Source organism: Mustela lutreola, chromosome 5, assembly GCF_030435805.1.
Source record: "Mustela lutreola isolate mMusLut2 chromosome 5, mMusLut2.pri, whole genome shotgun sequence".
In the NCBI taxonomy this organism is placed as follows: Eukaryota; Metazoa; Chordata; class Mammalia; order Carnivora; family Mustelidae; genus Mustela; species Mustela lutreola.
Window position 1 is genome coordinate 131,455,286 of NC_081294.1, and position 12,503 is coordinate 131,467,788.

Consider the following 12,503-nt stretch of genomic DNA (forward strand, 5'->3'; position numbering starts at 1 on the left):
TACATACATAAATATATATACATATTTTGTCCTCATAAAAATCCTATGAAGTAAATAGCATCATTTCCTCCATTTTTAACATGAGGAAACAGAGGCACATAGAGGTTAAATAACTTGTTAATAAGTCACAAAGCTAATAAATAACAGAACCATTATTTACATTCAGACAGTCTGGCTCCTGAGTTCATATTTTAAATCCCTATGCTGTATTTTATAGAGAAATAATTTTAATTTTTTGTGAAACTATCATAAATTAAGTATACTGTTAGAAAATATCAAGTTAAATATTTGTAATGCCTTCTAATAAATCCATTTATGAAGTGCCCTTCAGGTGTGGACCTAACTTGTATTACCACAAATAGGAAGTGCATACAGAAGGAAAGACCTCTTACGCAGAAATATACAGAAATAACCTCTAAGGAGAAAGATCTAAAACTAGAAAATCAACATTACAGGAATCTAAAACTACATGCCAATTTTGTCTTCATAAAAAAGACCTTTGCGTAACATATACTCAAAGTCAGTGAGGCAAATGCAAATGACTCTCAACAGTATCTACTGCATTGACTGTCAGCAAAAGGCTTTACAGAAAATGCCCACGAGGAATAGCTAAGATTGTACTGCCCTGGCTTCTTCCCATGGCATGCTTTAGTCCTACAGCATTTTGGAAAAGCATGTGCAAGGAAACAGCGTGCTTCCACGATTACCTCCTGATTATTGGTGGGGCTATCAAATTCATTAGCCCTACATTTAGTTCACTAGAGCATCTGCTTCTGATCCCACCAACCCATGACCTTAACCTGGGCTGAGGGATACAAGCATTATTATTTCTCATCTCTAGCCTGATTTTTGCTCCTTATTCCTTAGCTGCAGAGAAGATTTCTTACCTCACCATGCTGGATCTTTTAGGAAAAGAGTGTTTTTGTGGCAGTGCTACTTTGCATGTGTATGTGGTTGGTTGAGCTTTTTGCCTTTTTCTTTTTAAATTGCCACCAAATGGTTTGGGCAAAATCTTCTGCAGGAAAGTCAGGATTTTATAGGAATTACTCAAATATCTCTATTTTTAATACAGCTTTCTCCAGGGAGAAGTGCATTAGCCTGTTAATTTCCCTCAACCTCACCTCTTTTTTCCCTCTCAACACAGGCAAAGTTCTGAAGAGTAACATCAGATAACATCAAGCCACTCTTAAAGTAATAAAGTAATGAAAGGACGCTACCTAAAGATCAGCAATTAAGTGTGCCAATTCCTAAAGACAAATCTTCAAAATCACTGTAGGCATTGAAACATTCAGCTATCATGTTTACATTTCCATTTGATAACTTTAACTCAAACAAATTACATCCTGGTGTTTTTGTATCATTGAATTTTTAGTAGAGACACATCACTGTATCTTTTCCTTAGAACTTACTTTCCAAATTGAAAGGGGGGGGGACAAAACAAAACAAAAAACCAGGAGTCTGAGTAAGGCAAACTCTAGTTTCATCCTATTTCAGCACACCTCCAACTGTCGTCTCATTGTCACCTTGCATTAGCTGATACGCCCTATTTCTGTGTCTCTTCTATACACCAAAAAAGAGAAGAAAAAAAAAAAACTGCAAAGCATGAGATTTCCTAGTTTCTGCTCTTGGGTAAAGGGGAAGCAAACCAAGAAACTCTGAATCAATATCTTCATATACAAAAGACATCACATTATTATCAGGAGAAGTTACTCACAAAATGAAAAACTGAAGTTCCTTTGTAACCTCAGGCTGTAGGTTCTTCTCCTGAGTCCCAAACACAGAGCACCTACCAACTTGTATTCTTTTTGAAACTATATTATTAAATGATGCACTAAGTGTTAGGGTCAGTGACTGTCAATTTATTTGGGGTAAAAAAATCACTTCACATCCTTTCTGTTGGCATTACTGAACTGCCTTGACAAAGTAAGATAAACACTGGATTTGCTTATGCTTATTTTGGCCTATGGTTTCAAAGTTTTAACCAACTTCAAATAAGTTCTATACATTCATCTAAAACACCGCAAATTTCAGGTCACCTGGAGGTTAGGTTAAGCTGATAAGAAGAAAAGGCATTTATATTTCTGAAATAAACACATGTTATGTGCGGTAATTCATAAGATAGGAAATATGTCTGCAAAGTACCAAAGTAATGGAGGAAAACTTAATTTCAGTTTCACTCATGCGATTTTCTAGGTCTCTGACATTGCCATGTATTCCTTAGTTCCTTGGACCTCAGCTTCTTCAGAGAGAAGACAGTAAGGCTGGACCAGACAAACTCTATGGTTCCTTAAAATTCTTGCACTCCAAACTTAAACAAATTTATCAGAGTTTTAAAGAACAAACATAATTACGGGTATTTAAGCTCTGAAATGACTAAATTGGCCTCTTACAACAGTATGCAACACTACTAAAAACATTTCACTTTGGCTTAAAATGTTATCCTACTTTAATAAGAGTGCTACCCCAGCTAGTAAGCAAATACCTGTACATCGAAAATATTTTTACAGCAAGCATAAACAGTTTGACAGTAATTTGTATCATTCTCACGGGAAAATAACTTCTCCAATCTCATCTTTCTAGTCTGTGTAGCAGTGCCAATTTATAGGCATATAAAATTCGAAATCTCTTCTGTGCATCAATTATAACTTACGCAGCTCCCTGAGCAGCATTTAAAAAGCAAAGAAGTGCAAACAATATTCTGCTTGCTGACATAGTAAAAAATTTAGCTAACATAGCTTTAGAACTTCACAATTTAACTGCAATCAAATATCCTCTTTTCAGGAAAGTAAAACGACTAGGATAATATCCTAAATGTAAAACTTGATGTGTAACTAAACCATACCTGAAATTACCTAGCTAATCACCCAACAAAAAGGGCTGTAGGGTAGAAACCTGGCTAATAATATTTTTCCGTGTTATCAAGGTACTAGAAGTTATAAAATCCTACATTTTATTTTTTAAAAAGGAATGCACTTAAAATCATGATATAGGGGGACCTGGGTGGCTCAGTCGGTCAAATGGCTGACTCTTAATTTCCGCTCAGGTCATGATCTGAGTCCTGGGATAGAGTCCTGGGATAGAGCCCTGTATCTAGGCTCTGTGCTCAGAGCAGAGTCTGACTGAGATTCTCTCCCTCTGCTCCTCCCCCTGCCATACTCTCTCCTCTCTCTCAAATAAATAAATAAAATCTTAAAAAAAAAAAAAAAGTATAGACACATATCTATGTAACATAAAGAAAAAGATCAATGCAACATAAATAAGGGATCATAACCACTGGAGACTTTTCTGCATTGTACTATTTAGAAAGATAAGATAATGTACATTAAAAATAAACGAGACAAACTTGAAAGTTCCAGAAAAATCAAAAAATTAGATCAGGGTCAAAACTGAGCAAAATGAGTAAGACCTAAACATCAATCAGAATATAAATGAGACAGAAATAAGAACTTTCTGTAGAGATATTCAAAATTTATATCTATGAGTAACTATAGGAGTCTCTGGGAGGTGGGCAACTAATGGAATAATATGAATCCTTTCAAAACTGGCATTAGTTTAGATCAACAATGATTGCTTTGGTAGGCTATGTTAATGGATATGTGGGCAGATACTTGCATATAATTTTATGGTATTACTAGCACTATGTTATGCTTTGTGTAGGGAAGGGAGGGGATGCTTTTTAAGCTAGATAGTTTATGTTATTATCATTTAAATAATATCCAAACCCTAGAAGCAACTAGAAAACTTTCTTTAGCTGTATACATTCTTCTACTTCCCTGAGAAATGTAACCAAGTGAAACACAACACCTGTATATTCTCACAGTCCAAAGGGCCCCAAGAGTCAACAAAAAATTCTGAAAGCCCACAAGTGTGAAAATCCTATTTCTCAACTCCTTAATTTTAGATTGCTCTGATGGAATGGAGCTTTTAAGAATTTTCTCTAGAGCAATCATGTGCAGTTATGAGTGGTGCAGAGGCAAGTACTTTCTGGTCAGCTGTAGACTGGAGATAGTCCTAGGGTTCCCTGCTAATAGCACATGGCTTAACTAAAATAGAGAGCATAATTTAGCTTCTAATTTCATCAGTTTAAAAATCAAGTAGGAAAAAAAATTGGGCCCTAGGCTAAAACCTGGCATTTGAGATACCAGCCCAAGGGCATATTTTCTTAAAAACGATTTTGGAGGTTTTGTAGATGAAACTAGATAAGATTTACTTACTTCTCTCTCTTTTCATTTAAGATTCAGTTTCTTTTGTTAAACCATGAAGTATTTTTTAATAAATTGGTCTGCTAAAGTACTAAACTGGAAATTTTCATCTAATTCAAATCAGACTCTTTTCACTTCAGATAAAAAATGATTTTATTAACATTCTAGACAGCTAAGACCCTATGAAAAACTGCTAGTTTATATTTTTTTTTCTAAGATTTTATTTATTCATTTGACAGAGAGAGATCACAGGTAGGTAGAGAGGCTGGCAGAGAGAGAGAGAGAGAGAGAGAGAAGCAGGCTCCCTGCTGAGCAGAGAGCCCGATGCGGGACTCGATCCCAGGACCCTGAGATCATGACCTGAGCCGAAGGCAGCGGCTTAACCCACTGAGCCACCCAGGCGCCCCTGCTAGTTTATATTTACCAAATATATATATACTTATATATATTTATACACATGCACACTTTATTATACATATATAATATATGTATATTATATATGCCTCTCTGCCTACTTGTGATCTCTGTCTGTCACATATATAATATATGTATAATAAAGTGTGTGTGCATACTTATATAAGTGTGTGTGTGTGTGTGTGTGTGTGTGTGTGTATGTGTATCATTAATTCTTAGAGCAAAAGAGCAAACATACAGCATGAGTCAGCTAAAGGCCTATTTTCTAAAAGATGGGTCAGATGAAAATATTTACTGACTTTAAAACTAACAAGACACATTTTAGGTAACCAGGTTTGGTCTATTTAGCTCACTGAAAGACAAATTTGTGGCGAGAAGGGGTCACTGAGAGTCAAAAACTGAGAAGAAAACATCTCTCTGGTCAGTGAAGAGAGTATTACAAACATCATCACACAGATTCTATTTAAAGTCACCCGAAGCTTTTAGGTATCTAAAATCCTCGAGTCGATACAATCTCAGTCTTGTCTTTGCTTCTCTGTATTATGCTCTGTATTATGCTTCGTGGTGGTAGTGGTTGTTTGGCTTGTATCAACAGAAATAAGAAGGAAGATATCAATATGAAATTTGAAAAGCCATTTTTGTCTAAGAAAGTGATTCCAAATTTGGAAGATTCAGACATGAATGCCTCTGTAGAAGTTGCTTTCAAATTGCCCCACATGCTCCCTATAGTACAAATTGAGGCCACAGTGACAGATTCTGATTCTCAACTACAATGATGACAAATACCAAACTGCTGTCATTGTCCTGTCCAAAACACGACAGGAAGGAGAACAGTGTGAAACAGCTGCACAGCACAAGGGGGTTATGCACCTTGATTCCCTTTTCAAAACTGCCATCGGTGTCCCCTCCACTCTTGTAAGTGAGCCACAGAGTCAGCATATCTAAAAGGGCTCTGAGTTTCAAAGGTTATTGACACACATTTGTTCCCTGGGAGAAAGGGAGGTGCTTCCGGGTTGGAAAGATGATGAGAAAAGAGGTTCTCGAAAATACAAGACACTAGGAAGGGGAAATTCTGTAGCAGGCCATTTTGCCAATTAAAAAAAAAAAAATCTTTGCGGCGCCTGGGTGGCTCAGTGGGTTAAAGCCTCTGCCTTCGGCTCAGGTCATGATCCCAGGGTCCTGGGGTCGAGCCCCGCATCGGGCTCTCTGCTCAAGCAGGGAGCCTGCTTCCTCCTCTCTCTCTCTCTCTCTCTCTGCTTGCCTCTCTGCCTACTTGTGATCTCTGTCTGTCAAATAAATAAATAAAATCTTAAAAAAAAAAAATCTTTAACAGATTTTTAAAATTCTGCTTTAAAAATCTATATCTAATATAATAGGAACTAAAGATCAGTTTTTAACATTTTTTTAAAAAACGTCTTCCCTAATGCCAATTTCTTTTAATGAAATCACAATATACTAAAAAACAAGCAAGCATCAATTAAAAGCTGATCTTTAAACATGCTATGTGTAAATGCACTCAAACACTGAGAAATGTTTGAATAATAAGCCCACATGAGGTTTTAAAATTAGAGTTAAGTTTTTATGAAACAATATTTTTTCCTACTTTTTCTACCTATCAATTATTAAGAATTTCTCCTTAAGCCAGAAACTCTAATAATTAACCAGAAAATCTAATAATCATCCAATCATAATTATTTGCTTTCACTGGATTTTACCTGTGATGTAAGGTCAATGTTTTATGCTCATTTCTGGTATTGTTTCCTCTAATATTAACAGTTAGTTGTACTATTGGGGATTCCTTAGTCAACTAGCTTGCCTCAGCTTTAATACTAAAAACGCTATTACAATAAGAAAGAAGGTTATGAAATAGATGAAAAGGGAAAGAGTTAATATACTGACAATTATTTATCACCTTCCTATGACTAGCCCCGTGGCACACGGAAACCCTATGATAAAAACAACCACCAAGAAAACTTCCTTTAACCCTTCTGATGCCGTGTCAAGATACCTGATTAAAATACCAAAACCAACAAGAGTCTACAAAGCACAGTTAACAATTATGTGAAGATCCGTAGCACAATTTTTTTCAAGCACTTTAAAATTTTAATGAGATATAGATCGCACAACACTAGCTAAAGAAAGCAACCGGGATACACTAGGGAGTATAGCTACCAATGTATAATTTCTGCAGATAATGCCAACTGTAAGGAAAATAAACTTTTCAATGTTATACATAATTTCAGCAGGAACATCTGGATATTTAAATATCTGCAATATAAAAACAAGCTAAACCAAGTTCAATTATTACATTTATGTTCCCAGTATGTAGAAATTCATTTCCCCATCTAGCTATTTAAATGGAATTTTCTGGTTGATGTGATTTTTAAGTAGATGTGATACCAATTGCTACTGAGAATTGCATTCTCAGAGAATTGCATCAAATAGATTGACTTAAAAATGCTCTCAAGTCTTGATTATTGGTAGCAGAAAATCTGAATTTAAGTATTTTTTTCAACTGTAAGCAATCAATCTACCTATATTACATCCTGACGGAGCACCTGAGTTAAGAAAGGGAAAACCAAAGGAAAGACTCTTTTAGCACCATCTTTTCACTAAGTAGGATTTTACCAATTTGTTCTGCAGTTGTATAGGGTGTCAGGTATTATGAAATCAATGCAATGTATTCACTAGTTGTCAGTCACAGGATGACAGTATTGTAAATTAAGGGGATGCATCTTCGAGCAGGGTTGCATACATATTTCCAAGGAATCCATTTGCAGTCTGATTTATGCTCTTAAAATAGACAACCTACCACTATCTGTTGAAAAGTCTCACAGGTATGAAATTGTCTAATTGAATATCATTTTCCTTTATAATCAAAGTAGGCTCCCATTTAGCTTCAATCACTTTGCAGTTTTAACCTTAATATTTTCTAAATAGTGAAAAGGAGTCAAAAGACTTCACGAACAGTTTTGAATAACATTACTGATTTAAATATGTCTCTCCTGAGATGAAAATTACCGAGTAAAAATATGTCATGGTAGTTGCATAACTCCCGAGAATATATCAGATAGCATTCCTTAAAGCAGCAATTCATCACCATCGTAGTTTTTAAAAATCTATTATAAAACCTGCTTAGAACAAGGATTTTTTTCACAATAGGTGAAAATAATTATTGGCCGATATACTAAGATCTTTTAAATTTAAAATAATGTTAAATTATCATTTTTTCCAGAGAGGATTTTCAGGAAACTGCTTTGCATTCTTTTATCTAAATAAACTATGTCTTTTAATCCCACAAACTTAATAATCTAATAAAATAAAAATGCCCAGGCAATGTAAGAATTTATACAAGTTCTGATAAGTCTATATAAATAATTCTATTTTTCATGACTTTATTTATTAAAATAATATTTTAGCAGGAGATAAATTGTTTTAAAGGGCAGATAACTATACATAAACTGTTTGTATTTTTCAGGTTCCCATCCAGACTTTGTCATGCATTTTTATATAATCATAAGTATAATAATAAATATAATTAATTTTGACATGTAATTTTTATTAGAGGTGAGAAAACAAATACCAGAAGGTTTCCAGGAAGTCAAAATTATGACTTAGAATAGGAAAGAAATGAGAGAAAGAAAAATTTCTCTTTCTCTCATACATACATGTGAACTTGTCATTCTAACCTAAGAATTGCAAACCTTAAAACTGGCAAAAAATCGTATATCTTACTTAGTAATCAAGCAGCTGTGGGTGGGAGTAGAAAAGTAAAATAGTATTTATAAATATCTGGAAGTAGTCATAGAATTTGGGGAGAGTTCCTTAACATTACAATGAAATCATTATGTATCAATGTAATTATTAGGTCTGTGGATGGGATGTCAGGAGCTGATATGCATGTGGATTCAATTTACATGGATAAAGTAAAAAAGGCTATCTGTTCAAGATTTTACTCCAGGTGGTTAAATGTAAAAACCTAGAACAAATTCATTTGTAAAGACTGCTTTCCTTTGTGCTAAAAATTTCCCAAACCAATTCTTTTCTATTCTACCTTATAGGCATATTTATCAACTTCAAAGGTTTAAAGTATTTTTAAAAATCTGCTTTAATATCCCAAAACAGTTTTGTTTTGTTTACTTTACATAGACTATCAATTGTGTTCTAACTTGATAAGATTTATTCACTCAAAGATGGCCAAACGACACCTGCCAGATGTGCTAAGATTAGGATGGGTCTTAATTCAATTAATAGCCCAATATTGTTGTGCCCTAACCTGAAAGCCTGACTTTAGGTTCCAGTTCTCAATTTCCATATAGTTTTCATTTTTTTTTCTGAAAAATGAAGCTAGAACCAATAATTTTTATTATTCCAAATTTTTCAAGTCTTTCTAAACCTTTAAACTTTAGAAAAACAGCAAAACTCAATAGACATACTATCCACATAAATCTCTATGTCATTCTTCACTCTGCTACTGAAATAAATAACATATTTCAAACAGGAATAGCAACAATTTTGCAGGGTTTGATCTACTCCTGTTTTATGTCTCTTCTGACACAAACTTCTTGGCTCAAGTTATTTCTGACACCAGTAAATTATTACTTCCTGGTTACATTAAAAGGTTCCTTCAGCATCTAATGAATCTTAAATAATAAATGTATCTCCTTGACTATTCACCATTGGAAGTTCTGAATTCTATTATAAATAAATCCATGACTGTTTGGTAATAATATTTTGCTGTAAGTGTGATTTATGAAGGATTTGCAAGCAGCCCAAGAAACAGGTACCAAAATCACAAATGAGGAGACCCTCACATCCTCATTAATAGGATGACTATAAATGATTTAAAATTGTAGTGAGGCAGATGCTTCTGTAGAAAGACAACCTACATGGGTGTCATTGGTTTTAATAATGAGAACCCACACCTTTGAAGGAAAATCCTAATAAAACATTCCATTAGGAAAAAAAGTGGGGGGGGGGAGATATACTCCTACAAGCTAATCACCACTGTGAATTCTCTTATATTCTCAGAGCAGCAAGAGACTACATTTCCATCAAAATATAAATTCTTACCACAGAGGGAATTTAGAACACAGACTGTTTAGTGAGAAAGAAATAATTATTATAGTATTTGTTATAATTACAAATGTTAATTATTATATAGCTATAGTAATTATGGTTCTATTATAACCTCTAGTTTTCTTTGATAATTTCTAAAATGATCTCAATAAATGTCAAGGCTGAATTTTAGGGATTTTTTTCATAAAATCACTTTAGTCATTTACAGTAACTGGCACACAAATTTACATCATATTCAAGCCAGTATTCTATTAGAAGCATAATCATATGTTTTCCCCAAAGAATTATTTTATATCAATTTGACTAAAGATAGTCCCTTTTAAAAAATGCCAAAATGTGAACAATTCACACACACCTCTGAAAACTCAAAATTATCTCTTACATACAGATAACAATGACCACATTAGATTGAAACCCCTGGGCTGTTATTAAGTACAGAATAATGGAAAACCCTAATTAGTTAATGCACTAATATTTACACGTTATTAATGGATATTCGCCAAAGTGAACCTAGGAATATTATCTGGGTGGGTGGATGTGTGTTTTTTAAGTAAACTCTACACCCTACATGAGACTTAAACTCATGATCCTGAGATCAAGAGTTTGATGCTCTACTGACTGAGCCAGCTAGGCACACCTATTTGGGTGTGTTTTTTATAAATGAATAAACTTTTTTGCTTTCTATAACATGTTGTGTTTATTACAGATATTCAAAATTTATATAAATAATGTTTTCTCTTTAAGAACTACTAGAAGGACTTTCTGATTTGATTGGCAAGTTTAATAAGTTTACATTTCAGTAGCTTTTCATTCAAGTTAACAGTGATGTACAAAATACCTTTAATTTCATTATTACCTCCTTTTAACAAACACGTCATTTAACTGTTTAATAACAATGGTCTAACAGAACAAAAAGTAATCTGATTCCCCAGACAGTATGAATAAACATAACCACAAACCATTTAAGTTACTTAGCCATATCTCACCAACACTCCATAATCCCAAATATGAATAGAACATCTCCATTTGGATATCTTAGTTTACCTCAAACCCAGCACAGAAACATGGAACCAAAAGAAAGGAATGCTCTCTGCATAGAGAGGTTACCTGCAGTATTACTAGCAGTGGGAAAAAAGTCAAAATAACTTTAATAAATTTTCCCTTCAAAGAGGAAAATGGAAATGCTTAAGTAAACTCTGGCAAATATCCACTCAGAGGCACATTTGGCAGTAATCTAGTCATTAATATGATTGCTCTGAAGATTCTGGAGGGACATGGAAGCAAACATTAGTGAAACTGTACAAGTGCTAGGATTACAATTTAAAAAGCACTACTAATAAAGGGTTGGAAGAAAAAAATTTTTGAAATTTTTAAGGAAAAATTTAAACTTCTCCCATAAAGTATTTCTTCTCTGAACTCTCCTCTTCCAGACTGTCCCTATATTTGGCTCTTTCTTTGAGGGGTCATTAAATGATACTATGCCTGAGGGACGTGGCCACCACTTTGATTTTAGTACACTATATTAAATATTTCCTAATAGTTAATGCATTTGAAATCTATCTGCCAATTTAGTCTTATAGTAATAATAAGCTATTTGGAGTTATGAAAGGAATCTAAAATTTCTATGTTGTTTTCTCCATTCATTCATTTTTTCATTCTTTCACTCAGAGTACAAATGAGCAGCCAATTCTGGAGACTGAATTTTAAACTCTTTGAGGGCAACCAACACTGATTACTCCTTGCCAACCACAGTGTCAGGAATCCAGACAGTATACAGAAATTTGTTGGAAAAGAGGAGGGGGAAAAATGGAAATGCAAGAGAAAGGGAAGGAAAGGAAGGTGGGCTGTATGTGGCAAATAAAAAGAAGGGAACAAAAGGTAGAAGAAAAGAGTTAAAAAGGCTTCGGCTTTAGAGTTACACATCTCCGCTTGGACTCTGTACCTAATTCTTACAAGCTGAAAATCTTAATGTATTTAAAATCTTATGTTCCCTTTTTCCTTACCAGTTAAAAGGAGAGTCAAATGAGTTGGCACCTGTAAAACGTTTAGCAGAGGCCCATCCACAGTAGGTGCGCTCAGTAAATACTGGCTGCCCTACTAATACCTCAAATCCTTGGAAGAATTGGTATTTTTAAATCACTTCTAAAATTCAAATATTACAAATTTAAGCACTGCCAGTAAAGTGACACTGAACATTGGCAGTCTTTATTAGCTGTTTTGAAGGATATAACTATTACTTAGAATAGCCCAATGTTCTAACCTCATTTTTTCCAAAAATGGGAAATAACAATAAATAGCAATCCTTAAGACAAGTCCAACGGCAAACAACTTTAGTACTTGTTATATGACCGTAATGGTTTGCTGAGGGAAATTATATGGGAGGAAAAGAAAACCCCTCAAAATTAGCATTAAACACAAATATATGAATATGTATGTGATAACAAAAATAGAACATATATCAGAGGATCCAAAAAGGGGGGAATCCTCTTCTTTAAGAAATCATTTTATAATGAAAATATCCCATTATAACTTTCTCTCATTTTTAGGTTTATAATTAAAGATATCAAGTTTTCTTAAACTGGGACTTATGTATACATGGACTCATGGGTTTTAAAATAACAGATAGATGTAATTTCAGAAAATGACAAATAAAAAATGTAATTATTTTTTTTTCCCTCAAACCACTGAGCTGAACTGTGGCCACTCTTTCTGGGATAATAGCAGAGTTCTCTTTCCAAGGAGTGCCTGACACAGTATAGTGATGAAAAGAAAAGCACACCCACAGAAACAAAGGAGGAAAAAGAGAAG

General features: G+C 34.2%; 1 protein-coding gene across 2 annotated transcripts in view; it reads right to left on the reverse strand.

Moving 5' to 3' along the window:
* The window catches only part of FBXL17 (F-box and leucine rich repeat protein 17), a 508,942-nt gene that overhangs the window by 249,842 nt on the left and 246,597 nt on the right, over positions 1-12,503 (reverse strand). The window lies entirely within an intron of this gene.